At 36.4% G+C, this 21,160-nt stretch overlaps 1 protein-coding gene across 1 annotated transcript in view; it reads left to right on the top strand.

Moving 5' to 3' along the window:
* Positions 1–21,160, top strand: part of FAF1 (Fas associated factor 1) — a 493,406-nt gene that overhangs the window by 101,535 nt on the left and 370,711 nt on the right. The gene's annotated exons all lie outside the window — the stretch shown is intronic.

Raw genomic sequence — 21,160 nt, 5'->3', positions numbered from 1 at the left:
ATTCTAATCTGAAAGACTAAAATCTAAATGTCGTATTTTTAATATGAAGTTCCTATTTAGTTTAGTATTAGATTAATAAATTATTATGAAATCTTAGGTAATTTAAGTTATTTTTAAACTTCTCTTCTCTGAATGTATATTAAGGTTTGTCTTCCCCTGTAGTATTGTGGTGGAGATTGGAAGGAGAGAAAAATCAGACTTGTTTGAATGTCTGCGTAACTCTACTTGATGTTTCTCCTTCATTTCTTGGGGTGGGGGTGGGGAGTCTCACTGATGATTACTCCTTTCTAAAGCTGTTAAAGAAGTGGCATTCTGGGCTTCCCTGGTGGCGCAGTGGTTGAGAGTCCGCCTGCCGATGCAGGGGACATGGGTTCGTGCCCCGGTCCGGGAAGATCCCACATGCCATGGAGCGGCTGGGCCCGTGAGCCATGGCCGCTGAGCCTGTGGGTCCGGAGCCTGTGCTCCGCAACAGGAGAAGCCACAACAGTGAGAGGCCCGCGTACCGGAAGTGGCATTCTGCTGTGGCTTTCCTTATGAACTTCAGGCAGTTTATTATAGAAGTGGTTTAGTTTTTTTAAGGGGGGCTGGGCAGTAACTCAAAAGGCAAGGCCCAGCACAGCACAGCACAGCACTGCACATTGATAAAACTGTAATTTATTTACAATTGCAAAGCAAACTAAAAATAAATTGTACAACAGTACAGGAACAGTATTGGTTGTGTTAGGATGACACAGAGGTCTCTCCATACCTTTGAAATCCGAAAAACGTCTAAATTAGAATTTTGAAGAAGTGCTAATTTTTGAAAGTCACAACTCAAGGTGTATAATTATAGAGCTGAGATTAGTTGTGTAGGTATATTCAAGTCCATACATGGATTTACATAATCAACTGTTAATAAGCTATTTGTTTCGTGTAGATTTACCACTATTAATTTTTAAATTCAAAATATAAAAAAACTATTTACAGCTTGTAAAAGTAATAACTCATTATAGAAAAATGAGAAAATGTATAAATTTACAAAGAATAAATTAGTATTCACCTTTAATTCCATCACTTAGAGATAGTTATTGTTTAACATTTTTGGGTATATTATTTCAGAATGTTTTCTCTTAATTATATGATTAAAATTTAAAAAATACAAATTAGATTGTTCTATTCCTGCCCTTTGTAATCTGCCCTTTTCACTTAACAACCTATCATGAATGTCTTTCTATCCAAGTAAATGTGACATATATCATTCTTTTTTTTTTTTTTTTTTTTTGCGGTACACGGGCGTCTCACTGTTGTGGCCTCTCCCGTTGCGGAGCACAGGCTCCGGATGCGCAGGCTCAGCGGCCATGGCTCACGGGCCCAGCCGCTCCGCGGCATGTGGGATCTTCCCAGACCAGGGCACGAACCCGTGTCCCCTGCATCGGCAGGCGGACTCTCAACCACTGCGCCACCAGGGAAGCCCCATCATTCTTTTGTTTTTTGTTTGGTACGCGGGCCTCTCACTGTTGTGGCCTCTCCTGTTGCGGAGCACAGGCTTCGGACGCGCAGGCTCAGCGGCCATGGCTCACGGGCCCAGCAGCTCCGCGGCATGTGGGATCTTCCCGGACCGGGGCACGAACACGTGTCCCCTGCATCGGCAGACGGACTCTCAACCACTGCGCCACCAGGGAAGCCCCCCATCATTCTTTTTAATGTTTAATGTTTGGATGGTACTTCATGGTATGGTTGTGGCATAATCATTTTACCATTCAGTCCTATGCTGTTAGACATTTAGAGTTTTTGTGATAGTTTGGAGTTACACACATTAGAGGACATTCTTGTACATTCATCCTTGCTTACTTAACCTATTGTTTTCCTAGAAGACATTGAATAAATTCAATTAATAATTGAGTTTCTGGGTCAAACTGTATACATATTTTTAGGTTTTTGGATACTTATATCGCCTTCCAGGATGGTTGCACTAATTTAAATTTCTACCAACTATATAAATTTTTAAGATTGCCTGTTTCATTAAACCAGTGCTATCTTATTTTTTTGTGGTGTGGCACTTGTCAAAATTTACAAATATTTGTATGGCCTGACTTCAAATCCATCCTTTTATCACTGTGTTATTCTCTTAACAAAGCACAGTGTAGTGACATATTCCTGATTTCTGTGTGGGGGAAGGGGCAGCAACTTATTTGGAATGATATCACAAGGTTTCTTGTCTTGAAACTTCTTTTGCAATAGCAAGAACATTACTTTATTTAGTATGTATATTCTTAGGCTATCTCTTGGAGAGGCTGATGCAGATTATTGGCTGAGGTTAAAAATCCCACCAAGCCACTCTTGCATGGTGCTGATGAGAGATATATGGGCTGGAGTAAAGGGAGGTTGTAGACTAGGAGTAATGGACTACAAGTGTCTGAAGTGAGAATTACCATTTTGGGGGGATGCATAGAAGTTCTTTCCTTATCTGCTTTCTATTGGTCCATGTTCATTAGTTTTGAAGGTTAAACATTTATTGGTTCTGGATATTTTTTCAGTACAATAATCTATCTACAGTATTGCAAGAAGAGAATTTTTCCCAGATAGTGTTAAATAATTGAATGGTACAGGTATTCTCCAACTGTTTCTGAGTTATTTGATTTTGGAAAAATATTAAAATAGCACTTGAGCTAAAAACACTGGTGCTATATCTCTGCAGAAATGCAATCTTATCCTGTGTTGGGCCCAAGTAAAATCATCAGGCTATTTTTCACAGTCTTAAACTTCAACTTTCTTTTGAAATATATGTCCTAGCTGGCTTTTCTTGTAAAGAATGCACTTTTATCCACAGTAAACATTTGCTGTGTCGTGTAAGTATCTTGCTTTATAAAATTTCTCACTTCCCTTGTTCTTATACAGCACTCACTTTACATTGTGGGTTTTAAAAAATAAAGCAAGTATTTTGAATAACCCATTACTAATTCAAACTTTCCTTAGGATCATGGAACTTTTTATATGGTGTTTTTTATATTTTGCCTGTGCATTATATTTTGTGTTTGTAAATTATAATTATCACTGCTTTGTATTTTATGGGCCTTGTGGAACAGTTTACATAGTTTTGAGTTTTTAACTTAGGACATGTCTGTATTTTAAATTTTCTGTACATATCAGTTAGACTTCTGCAGTGTTTTTGTGCATATTTTGCTACAGATGTGTAGAGAAATGTGAGTTAGGCATCACAATTCCAGATTGTGATGAATTAAAAAAAGTCCAATAACAGAAAACTCATTCTGTCAGTACTGAATGCTTACAGTATACCCAGATTTATGGTAGATACAGTGAAAGCTTAAAAACATGTTAACACTATATGGTGTCTGACTTTGAGAAGTGTACTGAAAAATTGATAAGACAGGTGGTCTCTTATACATGGATATTATACTCAGAAATGGGAATAATTTCCTGAAAAAGTAATGATTGCAAATATTTTTGCTGTTTTATAGATTTAGACACACAGATAAAAAAGTGTTCTATATGAAAATATAGCCCAGTCCCAGCAACTTTAGTCGTTAGTCTTTCCGTGATACTGTACATTATTTTCATTACATAACTATCCACAGAGCAGTGCTTCCAAACCCTATGTTTTAAGTACCCTACAATTGACTACTTATTTTGGGGCAACTGCAGTTCGGGTTATAAATGCTAAATTCTGAAAACAAAATAACATGAACTTTAATACTATTGGTAAGCATCTTGGGATACTGATTTACCTGACATGAATCCTCCCCATACCCCCATCTTTTTCAGACTTTCATTTTTCACATTGTCCTGCACTTTTAGTTAGGAGATTAATGTCATTGCAGTTGATTCCTTCATTGCAGGCAAGTATTTTCAATATACATCCAGAAAGATGAATACCTGAGGGAGAATTATTAACAGTCAGAATCTTTTACCAAAGGATTGCTTTCTTACATGGAAGCATGCTACATCATCACTGTATATTATAAATTATAAATCTGGGCTCCAGAATTGACTCACTGCTCATTTTCTGTTTTCAGTATAGAAGAATTTGGGCCAGTGGAGAATAGAAATCTGTACAGCTCGTGTTAATTTTGAAGAATCAAAGTGTGAGGCAGCTAACTCCAGTGGTGAACCCATTGCATTCATCTTGAATCAGGAGCCCTGGCTCATCAAAGCTCTTGTCATTATTTTATTGAGTATGGCCTAGGCTAAGTTACTTCTCTCTGAACGTCATATAAAATAAGGGGTTTGGGCTAGTTTATACTCAAGATCCCTGATACATGAAATATTTATGAAGAATCTATTTATGTCCTAATTTCTTTTAATATTCTACAAAAGCAGTCAATTATGAATAGTAATACAAGTAAACATTTTAATGGAATTTTATAACTTTGAAACACTTGTATGTATACCATTTTGATTAATTCTTTGAACAACTTTATGACGTAGATAATGGCCAGACAAGATGCTGTGCTAATTGTTTCATGGAAGGGCTGTATATATGAAACTCCTTCAATAAATTAAAATTTCCAGTAAGCTCTAGGAGATCCAGGGAAGGCTATTTGATGTACACTTGATAACCCAGTGCTAAGTGAAATAAAGTACAAGTAAACATTAACCTAGCCATTCTACATTTTAAGTACTCTATGCTCTTGGGAAATGATTTTTGAACTTTACACTCAATTTCTGCTCTGATTTGCTGCCTGAGGTGACATAGCTGCTTTGCTGAAGAAAGACTCTATTCAGAGTGCTTGTATTTATCTTTAACCGCATGTCCCAACTTAGGGCAAAAATGAAACAAATAAGCCTATCCAATTTTGTATTGTTACTGAATTTCTAGTCTTCAAAGATAGTTTTGTATTAATAGAAGCTTATAATAAAGTCAGTAACTCTGAAAAGTCAAACCCAAGGAAAATTATGCACATAATCTGTCTCATTTTGAGATTCATTGAGGTGGTCTGAGACATTTCCGTTCCACCAGTTTTCACTTTTGAAGAAATGTGTTTTAATACTTACCCTAAAATGCCTTAGAACAATTTCTTTTACTACTCTACTCAGGATGTGGCTATAGAGTTCCTCGAATGTGCATTGCTTTGCTATCAATACTTTATATAGTGTTATGAACACCTGCAGTTTTATGAATGAACTAGTCTAACCAGTGACATAATGAGTTTCTGTCGTCAGAAAGCAGTCAGACATTGAGTGCTGCCCTTCATCAATGGCCATTAGACACTGGCTTATATTTGCACAGATCTTTGCTGTGACAAAAGAGATGTTACTGTGAAGGAGTATCTCATCGTATCAGTTTCTCCTCTTTTGCTATAGTCTTCTTTGTTTCCCTTGTTTTCAAAGAACTGTAAGCCCCTTAAAATTCTACAGAAGTTTTCAGTTTCTCAGTTTGTAGTTTGGCCATCATCCATCCTCCTCTACCATCTCTCTTTTTATTGAGGGTCTACTTTGTGCTAGGTATCATGTCAAATGATTTACCTACATTATTTCATTGAACCTTCACAGCAGTCCCCAAAGGTGGTTAGGTAGATATTATCCTTATTTTACAGATGAGAAACTGAGGCCTGGTGATTTAAGTAAATTGTTCATGCTCACTCAGCTGATAAGGGGTAAAACGGTGATTTTGAACCCAGGTCTCTCCATAAAAATTTTAATAGCTTTAAAATTGTAGTTTAAGGTTATTAAATTTTCCATACCCAGTGTGTTATTCTTTTCTGAATTCCTATACTTTTCTTTCTACCACTCACAACTAATTTCACATTGTCAAGTGAAAGAGCTTTTGCTATAGTTGCATAATGGTACTTTAAATATATTTATGCTTTGCTTTCAAATAGATTCTAAGATTCTAGAGGAAAGGGATTATGTTTCTTATTAATTTTGTCTTGGCACATGGTAGTTGCTTAATAAAATATCTGACTGATTTTATTATTAGCATACTTACTTTTAAATCTATTTTCCATTTCCATTATTTGGATATTTGAAAAGTCTTTGCTATTAAGACTCATGACTTTTACTGCTGTCAGTCTTCCTTATCTGGCAAACATAAGATTTGAGGAAAGAGGGAGGCCCAGATATGCAAGGAATAGGATTGGGCTGATTTCATTATCTCATGGATAAAATTTAGATGGTTTCTTCCTGTTGTAGCTTTTTGAGAAATATTATTCACAAATAAATCCTTTTCTTTGCAATTTTTTTCTTGGCATCTCAAAAAAAAATTTTTCCTCCCCTGTTTATTTCTGGTTGTACCATTCTACTCTAAAGAAAGCTCATCATATCCAACCTATTTGAAATTTTTCATCAGTTCTGCCTCTCAGGAGAAAACTAAGTGTGATAAAAGAATGCTATTGCTTAATGTATAATTAAGTGGGTATGAAAGAATTGTTTTCTCCCTTTCAAAGGAAAACTTAAGTTTTTACAAACATGAAGTTCTCAGTTTACTAAACTTACAGTTGGTGGTTCACATTATCAAATCAAAACTCTTTGAGGTCCACATTTTTTCCCAGACTGCAACTTGACTTTCTGCTTATTTTTTCATTGGTTTTTGCTTCATATGTTGTTACTTTTCCTTTGAATATAATCTAGTTCTAGAATTACTTTATTGCATGAACCAAACATCTCCTCTTTTATAAAACCTATGGTAGATAATAGTTCAGAGGCTTTAAGACCTAGTAGGAAGGTGGTGTGTTAATCCCCTAGCAGGAAGTGATATGCCCATTGTTAAATGAAATTTGGAAATGTGGCTAATGTTTATTGATTTCTAGTACTACTTATCTAACCTGTGCTTCAGAGCACAGTTAAACTTTTTAAATGAAATATGTAGTAAGGAGTCCCCTTACTGCTATGAAACTGAACTTAAGGCTTTATGCTAATTCTGAAAGAAGTAGTATATGCTACTTATGATTTGAACATTTAAAAGAAAATAAAAATTTCAGTGGTTTTGTTTTTAAAATTGTTCAGTTTAAGCAGATATAGTTTGATCTTGATATTTTATAAAGCTTGCTAACCTACTAGTTAACTTGATTTTAAAAATGGGTTTTTTTTTCAACAAGTTGCCTTGATATGATATTTAACTAATTTATTTCTATTCCTGGAAGTGGTTTAAACAAAATACCATTGCAGCAAAGTCAGTGGTTTAGTGGTTACACCTGTAAATGTGATGACTTGCAGTTCTTCCTGCTGGTTTCAAGGATCAGCTGACATAAACCAATGTGTGCTTGGAAAAGAAAAAATAATATGGCATTTAAAATTCCTACTTTTACAACTTTATACTGATAATTTTTAATAATTTGCTACTTAATGATAATATAATTTTTTCAAAAATTTAGTTGTATTTCTATCTTTAAGTAAAATGGTACTTAAAATGTTCACATAAGAACATTTATATTTCCTTCCTGTATATCCCGAGGTTCTCATTTTCTTCATTCCCTCTTATTTATTTTTCTTATTAAAACTTTTTTTTTCTAGGTGGGTATGCTTAAGATCTACTCTTAACAACTTCATTCTCTTTTAATAATCTATTTTTGTGTTTTGTTGTTTGGTTTAGGTTTTTTTAACTTGATGTTTTAGTAATATTTTAATTATATATTTTGGGGTCCTCATCTAATACTTCTTTCTTTCTTGTGGATGGATTTCTCTCAAACACAGACTTGCTCTATGTCTTTAAAAAAATCATAGCCAAGTTTAAAATCTCTCTCCATGGTAAATAGTGATAAACATAGTTTCATAGTTCTTCACATACCAAGGCACTCTAAGATTAACTATGCTCTGTCTATATCCATTGTAGTTACAGGAAACTGAACAGTGGAGTTGTTCTTTGAATGCCGCTGTTACAGAATTTGGGCCATCTTTCTTAGCTTAATGTTGAAAGCCCTCTACCATTTAACACTGCCTCTTCATTATGAGTGAGTTTCCATAACTCTGGAGCCTGTATGACTTAATACAGCCAAACTAGCCTATAATGTGCCATATGTATTCCTACTGCCAAGCTTTTGCTTCTAGATCTCCCATGAATTTTTTCCCCTCTTCCTTGCCGACCATCTAGATGTTATCCTTCCTTTAAGGCTCACCTGAAGCCTAATCCCCTCTATTCCCTAACATCCTCTTCTCTCAGTAGGGGCACCTGTCTCTGAAGCTTCGTATCCCTTGTTGTGGTACTACTCTTATAACACTTAGCTTTTACTGTATTATTCCCCTTCCCTTCACACCAACACATGTTTCACGTGTGGCGCGTGCACACACACACACTGAAAGAGAATGTGAAATAATTGTTTAAAGAATTAAAATTTACACATCCAGTTAGGGTGTGTAAGGAAGTTATATGGATAAGCATACACTTTTATAGATGTAGCTGGGAAAATATTACATGATACCTTTAATAAATCCTTGGCTAGTAGCTATGTAGAAGAGGTCTTTGAGAATATCTTAGTCCTTATTTATTGCCACATTATTACCTATGTGTTAGCATTTTGACTTTGTTATTTTTAAACCAGGAAGTTTATAATTTTTTTCTTAATGTCAAAATTGAGATATAGCCTGTATTTTAGGTACACCGCAAATCTAATAGCACTCTCATAAATTCTAGGCTTGAATTCTGGGATTTTTTTTCTTAGTAATTGATTTAATGTATAGCGGATAAATTTTTAAAAATGTATAATGACTGATAACAGTGTGTGTAGAATATGAGAATGTCTAAAAATGCTAGGCATTTACAGAAAAGTTGCAAAATAATGCAGAGTTCTTGATACACTTCATCAAACTTATAATGTTAACATCTTGCATAATTACAGTATAATTGGTATAGTACTATTGGTAATTTTGGTATAATACTATTACAACAATACTGTTGTACTATTGGTACAATACGATTAACTAAACAACAGACCTTATTTGGATATCACTAGATATTCTATTAATGTACTTTTTTGGGTTCAAAATCTGATCTCAGATCCACAATGCATTTAGTTTTCATGTCTCCCTAGCCTCCTCCAATCTGTGATTTTTAAAAATTTTTTTTTAAAATTTATATTTTATTTATTTTTGGCTGCATTGGGTCTTCATTGTTGTGTACGGGCTTTCTCTAGTTGCTGTGAGTGGGGGCTACTCTTTGCTGCAGTGCACTTGCTTCTCATTGTGGTGGCTTCTCTTGTTGCGGAGCACGGGCTCTAGGCGCGCGGGTTTCAGTAGTTCTGGAACACAGGCTCAGTAGTTGTGGTACATAGGCTTAGTTGCTCCATGGCATGTGGGATCTTCCCGGACCAGGGATCAAACCCGTGTCCCCTGCATTGTCTGGCGGATTCTTAACCACTGCGCCACTGGGAGAGTCCCCAGTCTGTGATTTTATTCCTCAGCTGTTCTTTGTTTCATGACCATGACACTTTTGGAGACCACAACACTCCAGGTATTGTGTAGCACATTCCTGAGTTTAGATTTGTATGATGTTTTCTCATGGTAGACTGAGCTTATGCATTCTTGGCAAGACTACCACAGATGTAATTTTGTGCCTTTCTCAGTATAACAAGAGGTACATGATGTTAATACGTCTTGGGCTTCCCTGGTGGCGCAGTGGTTAAGAATCCGCCTGCCAATGCAGGGGACACAGGTTTGAGTACTGGTCCGGGAAGATCCCACATGCCACGGAGCAGCTAAGCCCGTGCACCACAACTACTGAGCCTTGCTGTAGAGCCTGTGAGCCACAACTGCTGAAGCCCACACGCTTAGCGCCTGTGCTCCGCAACAAGAGAAGCCACTGCAATGAGAAGCCCGTGCACCACCTGGAAGAGTAGCCCCTGTTCACCGCAACTAGAGAAAGCCTGCGTGCAGCAATGAAGACCCAACGCAGCCATAAATAAATGAATGAATGAATGTCTTATTATTCGTGATGTTAATTTTGACACTTGGTTAAGATGATGTCTCCCTGGTTTCTCCCTCTTTGTAATTAGTAAATATCTTGTGAGGAGATACATTGAGACAACACAAATATCCGTTTTTTTTTTAATTAATTAATTTTTGGCAGCGTTGGGTCTTTGTTGCTGCGTGCAGGCTTTCTCTAGTTGTGGCGAGCAGGGGCTGCTCTTTGTTGCGGTGCACGGGCTGCTCATTGTGGTGGCTTTTCTTGTTGCAGAGCACGGGCTCTAGGCATGTGGGCTTCAGTAACTGTGGCACACGGGCTCAGTAGTTGTGGCTTGCAGGCTCTGGAGTGCAGGCTTAGTAGTTGTGGTGCATGGGCTTAGCTGCTCTGTGGCATGTGGGACCTTCCCGGACCAGGGCTCGAACCTGTGTCCCCTGCATTGACAGGCAGATTCTTAGCCACTGTGCCACCAGGGAAGTCCCCAAATATCCTGTTTTTCATTAAACTTTTGCTCACTAATTTTTTGTCCTCTATTGATTTATCATTATACCTCTTTTGAAATTTTTTTTTAATAGTTGTCCTAGGTTTTAAAATATACTTTTTCAACCATCCAAATCTACATTTAAATAATAATATACTGCTTCATATGTAGTGTGATGGCCCTACAGCATTGTATTTCCAATTCTTCTCACCCATGTTTTGTACTATTGTCATGTATTTTAGTTTCCCATATGCTGTAAAACACAGTATGTTGCTACTGTTTTTCTTCAGGTAGTTATCTTTTAAAGCAATAAAATATAAGATGAAATCATTATATTCATTTTATTTTACTTTCATTTGTTTTATTTCTTTGTGTAGGTTTAAGTTTTTTTCTGGTATCATATTCCTTCTGCCTTAACTACTTCCTTTAATATTTCTTGTAGAGTAGGTTTTCTGGCAATATATTCTCACAAGTTTTTGTTTGTCTGAGAAAGTTTTTATTGTGTCTTCATTTTTGAAAGATGCTTTCAATGGATATGGAATTCCAGATTGACATTGTTTTTGTTTTTTTTTTCCTCCAGCACTTTAAAGATGTCATGGTGTTATTTTCTAGCTTGCATGGTCTCTGGAGAGAAGTCTGCTGCTATTTTCATAGTTATTCTTCTGTATGTAATGTCTTTTTCCTCCCCTCTGGCTGTCTTCAAGATTTTCTCTTTGTGTTTGTTTTTCAGCGGTTTGGCTGTGATCTACCCAGGTGTGTGTATGTGTATGTGTATGTGTAGCTTAGATGTTCTTAGATCTGTGACTTTGAAGATTCTTTTTTCTTTTTAATTAGGACTAAATTCATGTACATATAGCTAACCATTTTAAAGTATATAGTTCAGTGGTGTAAATACCACTGTGTATTCCATGGAATTTTATTCCATTGCATATAAATACCATTGTGTATTCACAATGTTGTGCAACCACCAGCTGTCTTTAGTTGGTTTTGAAAATTGTTGGTTATTATTTTTTCCTGCTCCTTCTCTCTTCTTCTGTGTTCATATATTAAAAAGTTTGATTTTGTCTACAGCTCTTGAATGCTCTGTTCTGTTATTTCCCCACTTTTTTTTTTAAATGTGTTTCAGTTTGAGTAGTTTCTATAGACCTGTCTTCAAGTTCACTGATTCTTTCCCCATGTCAGTTTTACTGATAAGCTTATTGAAGACATTCTTCATCTCTTTGCTGTAGTTTTTTTTTTTTTTCTAACGTATTCTCTCTCTCTCTCTCTGCTGAAATTACCCATCTGTCCTTATCTGTTGGCCATTTTTCCCATTAGAGCATTTAATATTTTAATCACAGTCATTTAAAATTACCTGTCAGTTTTTAGTATCCTACCTAAGTCTGTTTCTGATGATTGCTTGTCACTTGCAAATGTACTTTACCTGGCCTTTTGGTATGCTTTGCAATTTTTGTTGAAAGCTGGACATTTCATGTAGAATAGTAGAGACTAAGGTAAATATTTTTATGTGTGGAAATTGACATGCATGCCTTTGTGAATGCTAAGACTTTAGTGCAGGTGTTTGAGTTGATCTAATTTTGAGTTGGGTCATGCTTGAGACTTATTTGTCCTATGGCCTTGTTCAATTTACCAAAGCCTTCAAATTCCTCTCCTAATACATGGTGTTTAGGGTGTCGAGTGGTTTGGTAGATTTTTTTTGGGCGCATGGCTTGTGGAATCTTAGTTTCCCAACCAGGGATTGAACCCAGGTTCTTGGCAGTGAGAGTGCAGAGTCCTAACCACTGGACCACCAGGGAATTCCGAGATTTTTTTTTTTTTTTTTTTAATGCTCACTCCTTAGCTTTTGGTTTTCTCTCCGAGCTGTGCTTCAGAGAGGGTGTATCTCTTGCAAGTTGCTTGTTACTCTGCTTGCTATTCTGGCCATGGGGACTGAGGTGGGGGCATTCTCTGTTTCTGATAATACTTCAGTCTTCTGCAGGCATTGAATCCCTGGGCCTTGGGTTTGTGGCCTTCACAAAGCTCGTCTCTCTCCAGCTATAATTCTCAGCCCAGCGTGTTTTCCTGCTCCTCTTCCTGGGGCAGAGGATTTTCCCCCCTTTCCTCCTTCTGGTTGCAGTGGATATCACATGTGCCCCAAGGTGATAATGTTTGTTGCCCTTCTCCCTTCAGATTAATGCTTTTGTTTTGTGAGGGAGATGCAAGGGTCCTGGCAGTTTTGTGCCCCTCCCACAGTATCTGCTGATTCTCTTCTATACCCTAGTAGGGACTTTCTTGGGACTTTGCCAATTTTGTTTTTTCTGTGAGCACTTTGTGGTGTTCATGGAGTAAAAGCCTGCAAGAACTTGCAGATCCCTTCCCTGTACTTGCCTTAGCTTTCTCACCAGTGCATTGTTAGCCTCTACCAATTTGTCAGCCACCCTAATGTAACTTTCACTTTAGTAAGCCAGTGCTCACATTTTGCCTCTCTCTGCGTACACCTGTCTGAGATTTTGGGACAGTTGTTTGCCCTGTGATCTTAGCATTTTAATGGGTTTCAGAAAAGTCATGTACTTGCGCTCTTGCTCTTTCATTATAAGGTTGGAAGCAATATGCTTTCCAGTTCTCTAACAATTCATTGTCATTATCTTGAAAAACCTACTGTAATTTCACCTTGCACTTCTTTCCCAACAAAGGTTTAAAAGATGGTTTTAAAATTTTCAGATGCAGGGTCCCTTCTATTTTCTTGTTTTGTTAGTAACTTCTAGTTCCTTTGTGTTGCACTTAGAGAGTATTGTTTATAATGTTTCAATTTTGTGGCAGTTATGTTTCTTTATGACCTCACATATGATTGATTTTTGTGTATGTGTCTTTGGCTTTTGAGAAAAGGTGTGTTCTCTGTTATCAAATGTAGAGTTCAATACGTATGTCCCTAAGATCTTTTACCTTCTTTCTTATCTTTTGTCTGTTTGATATGTCTTTTATTGAGAATAGTGTATTTAGTCTCATTATTTAGTATATTTCTTTTTCTTTTTAAATCTCCTATAGTTTTTCCTTCATGAAGTTGATTGCTGTGTTATTTCATGCATACATATTCATAAGAGTTATACCTTTATTGTAAAGTATGGATCTAAGCAGTAAAAATGACCTTTATCACATTTAGTTCTTCGGGCTTCAATTCTGTTTTGTTTAATATCAGTAGGCTACTCCTACTCTCTTTGTTTCCAATAGCCTGATATTTTAATTTTATTTTTAGTCATCACTTTGTTTTAGGTATATATCTTGTATGTAGCATAAGTTGAGTCTTGTTTCATGAGCCAAATTGAAAATGTTTTTCTTTTAATAGTTAAGTCCATTCATATTCACTAATATGATTGATGTGTTCGGTCAATGCTGTCATAATATTTTGGAGTTATGCATGCTTTGTTGTACTTGCTATGCTATGAAATACTACATGATTTATCAGTTTTCAAGTACTGTACTCTCTAAGCGTACCTTTTGGGTATATAGCAATCAATGTGCTTATTCTATTTTCCTTTCCCTCCTCCTTCTTTTACTTAAAAATTGCATTACTTATACTTTTTCAGAACATTAAAATTTATCTTTCACCCTGCATCCCACCTTTGTTATATGTATTGGTTTGGAAACTCTGATGCTACTCTTATTCTTTTGCCTTTGTAAGTTATTTATCTTTGCCTGGAGGCCTTGAGGAGTTTATTTTTGAAACTTAGTTTTAGTAGAATATGTCTCAGAGTCATTCTGGGTTAATTTTTCTGAGGCATCCAGTGAGCTGTTCGATATATAGATTCTTGTCTTTTTGTATTTCTGGAAAGTTTTCTTAGATTATAGTTTTAAATTTTAGGTCTGTTCCATTGCTTTGTTTTTCTTTTTCAGGGACTTGACAGTGTGAATATTATTACTTTATATCTCTTCCACTTCCACTACTTTCTCTCTGATTCTTTTTACTTTTATCATTATGTTATTTTCATTCTCTTGGTTGGTTTCTTGCCTTTCTTCAGTGCCTCGCATTAAATTTTGTCGGCATCTGTTTTCCCTTGGGCATCTTGTGATTTACTCTTCATTTCTGAGAATTTTCTTTCTTTCTTTCCTAGGTAACATCAACTTTCTTTCATTTTTCCCTGTCTTTTTTTTGTTATTCATAATTTTTGAATTTTCTGATTCAAGGTGATTTTTCATATTCTCAGATGCTTATTTAAGTATATTTAAATATACTGTTTGAAGCATTGATTGACAGGTTTTTCCTGCTTCATAGTTGTTTTGTGAGAGGGAATTTTCCTTAGTAGATATGTGTGAAATTTCATTTCCTGATTTTTTTTGCAATACCTCATATATCTGTTGGTTTGTGTGTGTGTGTGCACACATTTTTAAGATAATAGTGTGATTTACAAGGTTTTTATTTAATGGCGCCCTCTTCTGTCAGTTTAGCAAAATTCAGACACTTTAGTCAGTTTTTTGGTTGGTTTGTTTTGGTGTGTGGGGGGCTGGCGGGGAGGGGTGGTGAGGAGTAACAAGTGCTTTGGTTTTATGATTCTCTTTTGCCTCTTTTCCCTTTTACCACTCCATTGCCATAGGGAGCTTTTCACTTTCTTTTTGCTTTTTTTTCTCCTTGCAGAAGCTATGTGTTTCTTAACCTGCCCTTTAGGTTATGTCTACCCCTTTAAGTTGTGCTTTATTTGAAGTCCTTTCCTTGTAATCTTTGCTCTGATCTGTTTATACACTTTTTAGTGTTTTCAGACAGATTGGACTTAGGCTTGTAGGCAGTAGTTTTAGAGCAATTTTAATCTCCTTCTCTAGCTTCCCTCTTCTGTCTTCCACTCATTTCTTCTGTGTCTGTCTTTGTGGGGTAGGGGTGGGACCAGGAATATGAGAGATCATGCACTAGGATTTGGTAATTTTTCTCTTTTTATTCACAGTTATTTTCAAGTTTCAATATTCTCTTTGTTTAGCTTTATTTTTCCCTTGTTGTTGAATAGTATTGTTATGGATAGTGTAACAGTCTGAGTCCAATCAGGATATATACAATCACAAAGTTGGTTAAACAGGTGAAGTTTAATATAATGAATTATTAGCTATGATAAACGAGTAAGGATAAGATATGAGGAAACTGTATATTGTACTTGTAGGGCTAAGGGAGAGTACCCAAGGAAGGATATACTTTGAAGAGATTCAGACCTTGTTGGAGAAGTGGTTCAGCTCACTCAGTAGAAGAAAAGTTCACTGTATGGCCAAGCCAGAAATGGTTTGAATCACTGGGCAAGTAATTGGCACCTTCTGGTGTGCAGATGGAGGAGCAAATCAGCAATCAGTAGTGTGGGTGTGCAGTGGGCTTATATGGAGTTGGGGATCCTCTGGGCACAGGCAGGCTGCATATGGGGGGTGGGAGACTTGCAGAAGGAGTGGCAGCATGGTGTGAACCCTCTAACCACAGGCAGGCTGTGCACAGGGGCTTGTAGAGGGAGTCAGGGTACTGGTGGGTGGGCAGGAAACCTTTGACCACTGGTTTCTGTGTTGAAAGGGCCGTGAAAAGATTATCACTAGGCCAAGACTGCAAGGTTGCAGCAAGACCATGTTCTGGGCCCATGACAGGGACAGAGCTCCATTGGGTGTCCTCACTCACACACTGCTAGCTCCTATGCTGCAGCCAGAAACTGCAGGAGAGCCTCTTCCCTCTGCAGTATCCTTCTAGTGCCCTCTACTGAGAAAATTTAAGATTGTGCTCATTTTATTTTATTTATTTATTTATTTATTTTTGGCTGCCTTGGGTCTTCGTTGCTGCACGCGGGCTTTCTCTAGTTGTGGCGAGCAGGGGCTACTCTTCGTTGTGGTGCGCGGGCTTCTCATTGCGGTGGCTTCTCTGGTTGAGGAGCACAGGCTCTAGGTGCATGGGCTTCAGTAGTTGTGGTGCACGGGCTTAGTTGCTCCGCGATATGTGGGATCTTCCCAGACCAGGGTTCGAACCCGTGTCCCCTGCACTGGCAGGTGGATTCTTCACCACTGAGCCACCAGGAAAGTCCCATGATTGTGCTCATTTTAAAAGAAATGTTTAAAGGAATTGTTCCCTTCCCTTCCCTTCCCTGTCCCAGAACATAATTGAAATGTGCATTCAGACCTGAGTCAATAAATTGATAAATGACACAGAAAGAAATATTGCATGATAGATAGGCAGCCATTGTTGACTTGTTACCTGCAAGTCCCACCAAATTTTATATATCTGTACCTTTTTTCTTATTAAATTCTTTGTTTGCAGTGCCATTCCTTGGTACTTCAAACCTTTCCTTCCTCCCAGCCTGTCAAACATTTATCCTGCCTTAGGCACCTTCTCGTTATAATCTTTTTCTTAACCTTTTCATTACCAATCACTGCCCCATCCTTTGTAATCTTAATTTCAAACATCCCTCTTTCCCACCCCCATCTCTTACCCTTTAATAACCAGACTTAGAAAATCCTTCAAGCACACTAGGATCATTGATGGATGATCAATCATCAGTTCATTGATTCTGCCACCTTTACACTATTTTTCCGATCTTGTGTATCTGCCTTTTTTGACCAAAATTTTAGCTTCTATCATTATATTGACAGTGCTGGAGGGCCAAAACTTTGTCCAGGTCTTCTGACTGTAGATTCAGATTCCACTATACTAGAGTTGGCAAATGGTTTTAACATGTAAGCCAGTTCTGTTGATTTTTCTTTTTTTTCACTGTGTGCAAAGGCAGTTGATAGTGTCTGTCTGAAGAAGTGCATTAAGGTTTATGAGGTCATGTCCAGATTTAGTAGGAAAAAGTGACATAATTGCTTCTGAATACCTACCATGGACATATATTTTTCCTTGCAACCATGTTTGTTTCAAAGTGTCTTAAAAATCAAGTGTGTTCACTAGCATTGAAGTTCAAAAAGCAATTTTAGGTTTTGGTTTGAGACAAAGATAACTGACCTTGCATCTCTACTCCCACCACCTGCCATGATGTGTTCTAGGAAGCTAATATATAATTCCAAAATGAGTTTATCTCCTTCACTTATTAATTGATTAATTTAAATATATTGAGTCCTTACTATGTGCCAGCACTTTCCTAGGCAATGGGAATATAGCAGTAAACAAGACCAGCAAGGTCCATACTCTTATTGGAACTTACAGTCTTGGGTGGGAACCATATTATCTGCAAATAAATTTATAAACACACAATATAATTTTAGAAATTATATGAAGGAAACCAAACAGGACTGAAGGCATAGAGAGGGTTATTTTATATTGTGGATTCAGGTAAGGTTATTTTATGGGGTAGCATGTTAGTTGACACCTGGGAACGAGGAGCTAGCCATGTAAAGATCTGAGGAAAAGCATTGCAGTGACAGAGGGAAGAGCAAATGTAAACACCTTGAGGTGAGAGCCAACAAGTGTTTGAGGAAGAGATGGAAACCTAATGTGACTATAGTGAGCAAAAGGGAGAGAATGCTAAGAGAACTCAGAACGAGATAGGGACCCGATTTTGTAGGAGTCTATAGATGAGAATTTTATGTGTATCAAGAATAAGTCAGTTTGATAATTCATAATCCAAAAATGATTTTCTCATTAATACATTAAACATTTAAACACGTGCTTTAAGAATGATAGAAAATAATATTGGTTTGGATTACAAAGTAGTGTTCTCTTACAGTAGACTTCAAATGACAAGTTTTATAATACCTGTCAATGAAGAAACAATGAAAGAACTCATTACTGTTCTGAAGAAATCACTACTCAGACCCTCAGCTCTTTTTGTACCTACCTGTCTTTCACCTTTTGGACTGCATTGATCTAAGGGTTCAAAATCCACAACAGAAAAAAAAAAATCCACAACAGAAAGAAAGTATTGGTTCTGGTCAGTCAGTGTGAAATGGTTAAGTAAGTACTCTTAGTGTAATGAGGCTTATAGTATGTTAGTGTAACAACGTAACAATACTTTGTTTTAGGGTAACAAAACTCAATATACTTAGACAAAATATAGCAGGATTTTATATTTTTGGTCAATAAGTGAAATGTAGTCCAGAATTCCAAGGAAGTTAGAAAGTATAATGAGGCCCTTGCATTCCTAGTCAGTCAGGAAATGTAATAGAGTCCAAATCTCTTACTTAGTCTGGAAATGTAATGATCCAGCATTCCTAGTTAGTCAGAAAGTATACTAGTCCAGCACTTAGCCAGATATTGCTTAGCAACTGGTATGAAGGTTTGATGGAAAGGAAACAGAAATAAATGGTCAAAGTGAAGTTTTAGAATCATTAATTTATTTAAGCCATGCTTTTGATTGATCTCTTTAAAACTTTATGCCTCATATCTGGGTTTTTCTTTTTGCCTTAATTACTTCTTTTTAAAAATCTTTTACTATCTGGCCTTTCATTCCCTCCGTGTATTTCCGTCTCATATTAATTGATTGGCTAATTCAAAATGTTGCTTTTCAAGTAACTTCATATCCTTTTCTCTTTTTTCCCCCTTTGCTAGCCAAAGCCTAGAGTTCTTACCCTTATCTTCCTTTTTAATAAAACCTTAAAGGCAAAGAAACAAATGAAAAACATAGCTAGGTTTAGTCTGTTTCTTTTGAGTTTACTGCTAATTATATTTTTACAATATAAATATTTGTGTTTAAATACATGAACAGTACATAGATATTATTGAAAAAATTGAAAACTATGTAAGAGTAACAAAGGAGAAAATCACTAATGATCTTACACTACAATTTTGTTTGACATTTTGGTGTATTTTTTCTAGTCTTTTTTTCCCTCCTATGTTTATGTGTAAGCATGCATATCTATGTATCAGTTCTTAAACTGTTTTGAGTCACAAATATCTTAAAATATTTTGTAACTTATGTATGACAGAAAAGTACTTAAAAGTAAAAGACAAAATTTTATATATATCTTCAGGAGAATTCAGGATTTAATATATCAGCACTGGTCTTTTTCACTTACCGGCATGTGTTGTTGCTGAACCTTATTCCTTTAGATCTTGTTCTTCTGCAGTAGAGCCATTGCTGCTCCATACCTTTTGGCCATGGTAATGCTATAGTTAGGATGTACCATTCTCATAGTTCATGTCCACTGTTAGCTAAATATTTTTGACAAAGTATGACACCCATGTACCCAGTGACTGGGTCCTGAGAGACTTTCAGTTTCAGTTATATGTAGTGCCAGGACCAGTCTTACCTTAATAACCCATGTTATAATTTTCTATCAACTGAGTAGTATTTCATTGTAGGATGTACCATAATTTATATAATTAATCCTCTATTGACATACATTTAGGCTTTTCCTAAGTTTTCTCTATTTATTATAAACAAAACATTTGTGCACTAAATACCTTCCTATTTACTTGTCTGACAATTTCCTTGTGTTATATTCCTAGAAGTGAAATTGCTCAAATTTGATATGAATTCCCTGATTGCACTTGAGAAATGTTGTCAATTTACAGATAACAAAGTTTATCTTTGCTAAAACTAGGCATTATGGAATATTTTTAGTAGTGACAATTTTTATAAGTGAAATGCATAGATCTTAAGTATGTAGTAAGATGAATTTTGACAATTCTGTACACCTGTGTAACTAATACCTCGAGTCAATATATAAAACATTTCCATTGTCACAGAAAGATTACACAGGAAAAACTCCATTGTTTATAGGTCATTTATATTTTTGGTGAAGTGTCCATTCAGATCTTTTGTGCATTATATTTGCATCATTTTTCTTATTAATTATAGGAATTCTTTATATATTCTTTGTATATATAGGTCCTTGTTGTTTACCTGTTTTATATATAGTGATGTGTGTATGTTAATCCCCAAATCTTAATTTATCCCCCTCACCCCATTATTCCCTTTGGTAACCATGTTTGTTTCTGTGTCTGTGAGTCTATTTCTGTTTTGTAAATAAATTCATTTGTATCACTTTTTTAGATTCCACATATAAGTGATATATATTTGTCTTTTTCTGTCTGACTTACTTCACTTAGTATGATAATCTCTAGGTTCATCCATGTTGTTGCAAATGGCATTATTTCATTCTTTTTTATGGCTGAGTAATATTCTGTTGTATATATAGCACATCTTCTTTACCCATTCCTTTGTTGATGGACATTTAGGTTGCTTCCATGTCTTGGCTATTGTAAGTAATGCTGCCATGAACATTGGGATACATGTATCTTTTCGAATTAGAGTTTTCTCTGGATATATGCCCAGGAGTGGGATTGCTGGATCACATGGTAACTCTATAAAGAACATGGGTAAAGGATTATATACACTCTATTCCCATTTTGTGGAATAGGTAAGATAGATGATGTTTTCTTCATTTTACATACGAATACTGTGAGGTTTAGAGAACCATGCCTAAGGTCATAGGCAACTACCTTCATGCCCAGACTTCTCTCCTAAGCCTTTGGGGTCCTTTCTCTTACTAATCACTCATTAGCCACCTGGATGTCCCACAGATATCTTAATGCAAAGTGCCACCAACTTATTCCTTTCTCTTTGTATTCTGTAATTAGTGGTACTTTGATCTACCCAGATGAATCTGCCAGGCACCTGGGTATCATCCTACAATTCCTGTCCTTTTATCTAATTGCCTTCAGGGGGAGAAGAAACGGGGAAAGAGAACTAGTATTTTTCACATACCTATTCAATACCCTATTTGCTGATTTTCATAAATCTTATTAAATCCTCTCAGCAACCCCTGTGGTTAGACAGTGTCTCCAGTTTTGCAGTTCTATAGTAGAAATTAGGAAATAGGCTCAAAGAAGTTAAGTGATTGGACTTAAATTGTAAGGAGTGACTGAGATTTGAACTTAGGTCTTCCAGTTTCTAAAGTCTTCATTCTCTCCAGTGTTCCTA

This window comes from Pseudorca crassidens, chromosome 2 (assembly GCF_039906515.1).
Source record: "Pseudorca crassidens isolate mPseCra1 chromosome 2, mPseCra1.hap1, whole genome shotgun sequence".
In the NCBI taxonomy this organism is placed as follows: domain Eukaryota; kingdom Metazoa; phylum Chordata; class Mammalia; order Artiodactyla; family Delphinidae; genus Pseudorca; species Pseudorca crassidens.
Note: the sequence above shows the minus strand (reverse complement) of the source record. Positions and strands in the feature narration are given on the sequence as shown.